The sequence below is a fragment of the Erigeron canadensis genome, chromosome 6 (genome assembly GCF_010389155.1).
Source record: "Erigeron canadensis isolate Cc75 chromosome 6, C_canadensis_v1, whole genome shotgun sequence".
NCBI lineage: Eukaryota > Viridiplantae > Streptophyta > Magnoliopsida > Asterales > Asteraceae > Erigeron > Erigeron canadensis.
Window position 1 is genome coordinate 9,890,957 of NC_057766.1, and position 8,685 is coordinate 9,899,641.

Here is an 8,685-nt window from a genome sequence, read left to right on the forward strand (position 1 = left end):
CATTATTAAAGGAATAACAATGTCTGAAAAGATGAAAGACATTGTTTACCAACTAGAAAGTAAAAGAAAGTAAGAGATCTAGGTTGAAGATGAAGATCAAGAGGTGTTAGAAGCTCCAAATCCTTCTTGGAATCTACAATAATCGATCTAGGGTTCTTGGGTGTCGACCTAGCGGTTGGGATATGCTCTCCCTTAGGATTTGGAGGGTTCTTGTTCTATTTAAAAGCTGAAAGTCGTAACTGGACCTAGGCCACCCAGCGGCGCTGGAGATGGGTTCTAGCGACGCTGGGGCCTGGGCCACCCAGCGGCGCTGGAGATGGGTTCTAGCGACGCTGGGGCCTGGGCCACCCAGCGGCGCTGGAGATGGGTTCTAGCGACGCTGGGGCCTTCAGATGGGATGTCAGCGGCTCTGGTAGCTGCTCCATCTTCTGGATTTGCTTTGTTTGACTCCCGGCTTGCCTCCCTGTGTCTTGTAAATTCATCGGCCTTCATGTTGAGTTGATAAATTTCATTAACCCTCACTCACATCTTCCATAAACATGCGTTTATATTTAATCCATTTAGTACCAATAGTTCGCGAATATTAACTCATTTAGACATTAAAATGTGGCCTTATGATGGGGGAATTTATCACAAAATGAAATCTCATCACTAAACCTGAGTATTTGACATCAGAGTAGTATTAGAGACAGGTTCCAAAAAGGTTTCTTAATCTTTTTATCCATGGGTTTTTGTTATTTGATTGTTGGTACTTTCTTAAAATTTGTTGTTCTGAGCTTTTCTTTGTAGAAGTATGGCATATAGAAGAAATATGACTCTGGAAGAAGCTAATAATCTTAGAAGGGATAGACAGATCGAGGCTCTCTAAGAACAACTTGGAAGGGTTGTTAATCTGTTAGAAGATGCTATGTATCAACTTGTTCCAAAACTCAATGCTACCAAGAAACCTTGTCGAAAGTTATTGCATTCTTATGGTAATATATACGAAAAGGTTATCAAGTTACGCAAGGATTTAGATGAGGTTCAAGTGGCGTTAGACAAGGAACCACATAACAGTGATCAAATTAAGAGAAACAAGTTGATTGTCTAAATGTCTATAATGAGGCGGTACTTGATGAGGAAAGGTTTATAAAACAGAAAGCTAAGGTGGAATGGCTTAATGTGGGGGATTCCAATTCTGCATGTTTTCATAAAGTTGTAAAGTCCCGCAAAAATCATAACTGAATTGATATGCTTATTGATTCTAATGGGGTACAGATTGATTGTGATGATGTTGCAAATGCTTTTGAAGCTCATTATGTTGGTTTTTTAGGTCAACCTGGTCTTGTGTCGGATTTAGATTGGTTGGATTTGTTTTCTGCTCGGATTTCTAATGTTAATGCTACAGCTATGGTGGCTTCTATTTCTGATATTGAGATTAAAGAGGCTATTTTCTCAATGGGTGATGACAAATCTTCGGGTCCATATGGTTATTCAGCTGCGTTTTATAAGGCAGCTTGGGATGTTGTGGGGTCGGATGTTATAAAGGCTGTAAAGGATTTCTTTCAGTGTGATCGACTTGTTAAAGAAATCAACCATACTATTATATCCCTAATTCCTAAAGTGTCACCTCCTTCTCGTGTTACTGATTATCGACCTATTTCTATTTCTAATATCATTTTTAAATGCATTACAAAGATTTTGTCCAACATGATTAAAGGATCTCTTGAGGAGCTGGTTAGTATAAATCAATTTGCATTTATACCGGGACGGAAAATTACTGATAATATCCTTCTTACTCAAAAGCTAATGCACAATTATAATCTTGATAGAGGTTCTCCATGGGCTACTTTTAAAGTTGACATTCAGAAAGCGTATGATACGGTTGATTGGAGCTTCTTGAAACATATACTGATTGGTTTTGGTTTTCCTAATCAAATGATTCACTGGATTATGGAATGTGTTTCTACCACGTCTTTTACTTTGAGTATTACTGGCAATTTGCATGCTTTTTTCCATGGAAGACGTGGTTTAAGGCAAGGTAACCCTCTTTCCCCTTATTTATTCACATTGGTTATGGAGGTTTTAACACTTATTATCAAACGTAATGTGAGAAGGGCTGAGAATTTTGGTTTTCATCCCCATTGTGAACGAGTTGACATTGTCAATCTATGCTTTGTTGATGATCTGTCTATCTTTATGAGAGGTGATGTTGAGTCGGCTAAGGTTGTAAGAGACTCGCTTGAAGAATTCAAATCTGTTTCAAGGCTAGCTCCTAGTTTACCTAAGAGTACCGCGTTTTTTTATAATGTTGTTAATCATGTTAAGATTGCTATCCTTCATGTTTTACCATTTGAAGAAGGCACTCTACCAGTGAAATATTTGGGTTTCTATGGAGTCAAGGAACTTTGAAACGCGGTCAGGCTAAAGTATCTTTGGGTTCGTTGGATTCACATGTACAAGTTAAGAAATAAAAGTTCCTGGGCCATTCAACCAACAGGTAGTATCACTTGGAGTTGGCGGAAGTTTCTTCAAATCCGCTAGATTATTAGGGAGCATTTTTGGCACCGACTTGGTAATGGTAACACAAATTTTGCTTAGTTTGACTTTTGGTGCAGTAATTGTCCTTTGTTTGATAAGTTGTCTCCACACATAATTACTTCTGCTGGTTTTAATCTTAATGTTAAAGTTTTCGATGTTGTGGTTAATGGCGAATGGATGTGGCCGACTGAATGGAGTTGGAGGTTTGCTTTTGGTGATCCTCCGGTTCTAGAGGTAACTAAAGCCGATGAAATCTTGAGGAAATATAGAAATGGTAATCTGGATTGTTGGTTTAGTTTGGAATGATCTTCAACCCCATGCTAATCTGGTCCATTAGTATCAAGTGGTTTGGTTTCCTTAATGTATCCCAAAACATTATTTCATTTAGTCTAAGTGATTCATATTTGATGGATTTGGGAAAGAGATGGTTTGTTAATCTTCAGAATAATGGATATGTTGATTACTTTTGGTAGAGATTGCAAAAGGAAAGAAATTGGCATTTTGTAGATAGAGGTTTGAAACCTAAGGAAAGATTGGTTAAACCTAGATCGCCGAAGAAGATTACAAAGCCAGATGGCATAGTTGAGTTTGTTCAAAGGAAGATCAAGTGTGTTAAACAAGTTCCCGCTATCAAATGGGATCAAGATATGCTGACTACTATGACATATTGGCAGATAGATATCAAGTCAGGTGAAGCACAAATGTTTGTTGATAATTCAAAGAGCAAGATGTTGCTTCCCATGTATGATCCAATGCAAGTTGTCAATTTGTCAAGAGGTGATCAACGAAGATTGATTGAGACACCTTGTACAACTCGGATTTTTGGAGAACTGAAGTTAGACGCTATCGCAATATTCTTGGATTTTGTTTGGCTGGGAAGATTCATGCAAATAGCATAAGACTTCTATTTGACGGTCGAGCATGAAGTTCAAAGATAAAGAAATCTAGTCGCTAATGTGAAGGGGGAGTCTATAGATGCAGATTTGTGTGACAGTCGCAACGTAGATTTGGTTAACTTTTTTGTTCTTAGGAATATTTATGTAATCGTTGAATAATAAGTCGTTAGGACATACGTTTGAACTTTAGTATAAGATCGTTATATGTTTATTGTTATGTTTTGTGTGTTATATTTATTGTTTTGCAGCTACAAGGATGTAGAGTCAAGGTTAAAGTGTTGTAAAACACTTAAACGGTGGTTGGGCATTATGTACAAAGCAAAATAAGGTCCTAAGATACGCGCCCTTATGGTGACGTCAGCAGCACATAGGAATGTCCTCGTGCTGACATCAGCGCGAAGACAAGCCGATTGATGGATCTAGGCTTATGGACTTCGAATTAAGTCCAAGCCCACACGAATTAACATTATACAAGTATAAATACCAAACCTAATTACGTTTTAGGTAACGAATTAACAACTAGAAAGTCGAATTGTTGCTTGTGTGATCTCCTACACGAACTACTACCTCGTACAAGACCTTAGGTTGATTAATTGCTCATTAATTGACAGAGGGTAATAGCAATCTAGTTATCTCAAGAGGATTCCGCACTCTTGACATAACGAATCACGTCTTATTACGATCTATACGACAATAGGGACCTTAAACTACGGCCCACTATACAACCACACATATGGAAAAATATTAGAAAGGGATTAAACACTAACGCATGGAGTGACAATTGGTGCAACCAAAGTCCATGGCGTGGGTTTATTTCACCAAGGGAGACTATGAAGGCAGGATTAACTCTAAACACTATGCTTGCTAATCTGATCTGAGGTGGACTTGGCCTCAAGCATGGTACGATCTTTTTCTTGTTTTAGTTCATACTCAAATCACTCAGATTGAGGATAGAATTGATCGAGTAGTTTGGAAAAATGTGAATGGACCTGAACGAGATTATTGTGCGAGTGAGGTATGGGACACTTTCCGTTTAAACACGTGTGGGTATCCTGGGCTAACTTAGTTTGGTTTTCACAATGTATCCCCCGTCATGCATTTCACGTTTGGCTAGTATTCAAGAACAAGCTTAAGACTCAGGATCGCATGAAAGCTTCGGATGTCAGAAGTGAGACTAATTTAAGGCTTATGTGTTGTCCATTGTGAAAAAAGGGCATCGACACACACTCACATCTTTTCTTCAAGTGTACTTTTTCTTTGCAAGTATGGCACCTTTTTCAACTAATGGCGAACATGCATAATGTTGTTGAAAATTGGGACAATATTGTTGATTGGCTATCTATAGCATCAAAGAGGAACTTTGCAAAAAGTGTTATTGGAAGGCTAGTAGTAGCGGTTGCTGCATACCTCATATGGCAAGAGCGTAATGCACGCCAGACATAAGAAATGCAAGCCAATTGAAAGAGGTGATAGGTTACCGTCTCTCAAGTTTAAATCAAATTCACGTAATAGAAGACTCTTAGAAGAGTGGAAGCTGATTGACCAAAATGTCATACGGACATAACCCAAGGATTCGTGGTCCTATCCAAGATGCTTTTGGACGAGTTTCATGCAAATAGGGAATCTATGTTTTGACTATTTATATGTAGTTTTATAAAGGATGTTTTTAGCGACTTCTAATGTAATACGTATGGGATGCCATACATAAATTGTAAGTCCCCCGGGTCTTACCGAACCGAGATCGACTTAAGGATATGTCGAGGTGTGGAATCCCTCAAGATAACCCACAGTTACTATATCTACCTTTTATGATATATATATATCACTATATATATATATCTTTTTGCGTGAATATAAACACTCGTATTTGGTTATATAGTGAAACGGCTCTTCGGACAAACTTTACCAACCACCGTGGCAACCTAAGTCTACAAACCATCCAAACCGGGTGTGTGTTTGCAGTTCGTGCGTGAGTAGAGAACCCACAAGATCAAACCGTGTGTCTTTCTTGGTTTTCTCTCTCTAGGTTTTGCCCGTTTCTCTCTCTACACTCTTGTTAAGAACACACATGACACACACTCCTATTTATAGGCAAATGACAAAAACTCTCAAATCCAATGGATTTGAATGTTCTCATGTCAAAACCATTAGGGTTTCGGCTTAGTTTGAGAGTTCTTGTGTACAAGCATACTTTTGCTTGTTTCCACAAAAACTCTCAAACCATTTGAGAGTTCTTATGAACAAGCATACTTTTGCTCGTTCCTCAGAAACTCTCAAATGACCATTTGAGTGTTCTTTCCACAAGCAAACTTTTGCCCGTTCCCAAGAACCCTCAAATGACCTTTTGAGTGTTCTCTTCACATGCAACTAACTGCTAGTTCCCGAGAACACTCAAATAACACTTAGGAATATTTGAGTTAATGTCTTTTCTGTTGTCAAGACGCCGAACCGACATTACACTCTGAGTTAATGTCTTTACTGTTGTCAAAACGCAGTACCGACATTAACTCAACCAATGTTTCTACTGCTGTAACTATACGCAGAAACAACATTAGCTATGACAACGTTTTTCTGTTGCTGTAAATACGTAGCAGCAACGTCATCAATATTACCTGTTAGAGGTATGTATTTAAGATAATGTTTCTTCTGCTGTTAATACGCAGAAACACAATTATCTTAACTTCCCTTTGGAAGTACATTAAGTTAATATTTCAACTGCTGTAAAACTCAGAAACAATATTAACTTAATGACTCTTTACATGTTATGTCTAAAACCTGCAAAATATAAATAATAAACAAACACATAAACATAAATGGATCCTAATATGATCAACAATATATGTCCAGGTAATATTATTGACAAACGGTAATTACAAGATAAATTACAAGACTTGGATATTATATGAAAATATATGTAACACATCTAGAATGCTTTTGTCACCGAGAAACTTGCACTAACATAAATTGAATGAGGTATTCAGCCACATTATTTGTACTAAACACTTTGATTCTAATATATCATCAGTGGGTGACGGCCATTTACCGAGAAAAAAAAAGACCTTGTTAACCAAGTCTAGGGTACTATACTACACCTTTTATAATTCAGGGTAGTATAGCACCTAGTTGACCAAATTGAGGGTACTAAAATACATTTTAGCCATCCGTATAAAGCATTTGTAACTCTTTTACTAAATTTGTTAAGTTTTAAATTTGATAAGCAACAAGGTTAGATTATTTAATTATCTCTTCGATTAAAAATTAGAATAATCGGATATTCTATGCATTCTACTCATAAACTTATGGGCTAATAGCTTAGAAAGTACCCAAAACTTGTCACAAAAAGCTTTATTGGGATCCTAACTAAAAACCCAACCTTTATGGCCTTAAACTTTTCAAAAGTTGCTTTTGTGGCGTCTCCGTTATCCTCTTAACAAAAATTGTCGATGTGTACCATTAGTTTTTATTTACCTTTATTAAATAATTTCCACCTCACTATAACTTTCCACCTCGCTAAAACTTTCCACCTCATTAAAACATAATAAAACACATGAGGCCTATATATACATATACATACAACATATATTAGATCAAAACCTTAAATTGAAAAAACATACCCACCCCCAAACTCCCCTATTTGAAACCCTTCCCCATTTTTATCAAACCCTAAATTGAAAAAACCAAAAGTTAAGAGGTGGAAAGTTTTAGTGAGGTGGATATAATTTAAATAAAGGTAAAAAAAAAAAACTAACGGTAGTCGTCGACAATTTCTGTTAAGAGGATAACGGAGATCCCACAAAAGCAGTTTTTGAAAAGTTTAAGGCCATAAAGGTTGCGTTTTTAGTTAAGACCCCAATAAAGCTTTTTGTGACAAGTTCGGATACTTTCTAAGCTATTAGCCCTAAACTTAACATATGTAGTAAAAGAGCTACAAATGCTTTATACGTATGAATAAGTGATGTGTCGTATTTTATACCCATTTCCCACAATGTATTTAGTTGTTTTTAAGTGGTTTCGAGTCGTTTTCGTATACATTTGGTGCGTTTATAGTATTTGTTAGTGTTTCAAAATATTAACAGGTACTTGAGCATAGTTAAGGAGAAAACGACATTTTAAAGTGAAATGACTGCTTACGGATGGTCAAAATAATGCTTTAAATTCGAGATGCACAAGGATTTTGCAAGATAGACATGTTGATATAATATTTTGCTTGGAATGAATTAATTGATGGACTAGTAGAAAAGAAGCTTGTATGGCTCGGATAGAAAGTTACAGTCCAATTATCGTTACCTTGGTTAGGAGCATAGTTGTAGACTCGTAAATCTCGACTCAACTCGAAATCTGATTTTTTGATTCATGACTCGAAACGTGACTCGAATCGTAAGAGTCAGGATATTTGAAAATGTATACTTTTATAATTATGTGCAATTATTTATTGTAGACATATTGTAATGTATTAATATGTTAAGCTAAAATTAAAAATATTATTAAAATCAAATTAAATTTAAAAACATATAAAAGAGTTATGTTTAAAAAAAATTTTAAGAAATTAAAAATTATTTTGTGACTCGTGACTCGGACATGACTCGGACCGACTCGCACCACAAACACGAGTCATGTTACGAGTCTGGAGTAAAGCGAGTTATTTCATTGAGTTGCCTCGTTTTCCTTTTGTTTTGACTCGACTCTTACGAGTCCGACTCGTGACTTGTACGAGTTTGACAACTATGGTTTGGAGGATACTACCCGAGAGATAAAAAAAGAAAGGTAGTCATGGGCTTGAGCATCAAATAAATAAAGAAGAGAAATAAGGCCTGTGGCCCTTTGTTCAAAGAAGGTCAGCCCAATTTAAAGAAAGTCAAGTCGGCTAAAGTAGGCCTCAAGTCCAGTTGAAAGGAAGCAGCTCAAATTGATCAAGGGATATTGTTTTACATATTTTTGGAACGTGAGGTTGAGGGGAGCCGCATAAAGTGATCTTCAAACTAGAAAGTGAGGTTTTTTTGAGGTTGGATTTAATTTCGAGGTGCCTGAAGAGTTTTTGGAACTTGAGGTTGAGAGGAGCCGCATAAAACAAAAGTCGAATACATCATCCGCATATCAACTCGTTCGACTTCTTCACTTTTTATTTTATAATTCTTAATTGCTTAATTACAAGTCTATATTGCTATACAATTTTTATTATGGATTTTATTTATTTAATAATTGTTAGTGTTATCTATCCTGATATGAGTGGCTAGTCCCTTTATCATCCGTCTTGATGGAGTGAGACAAT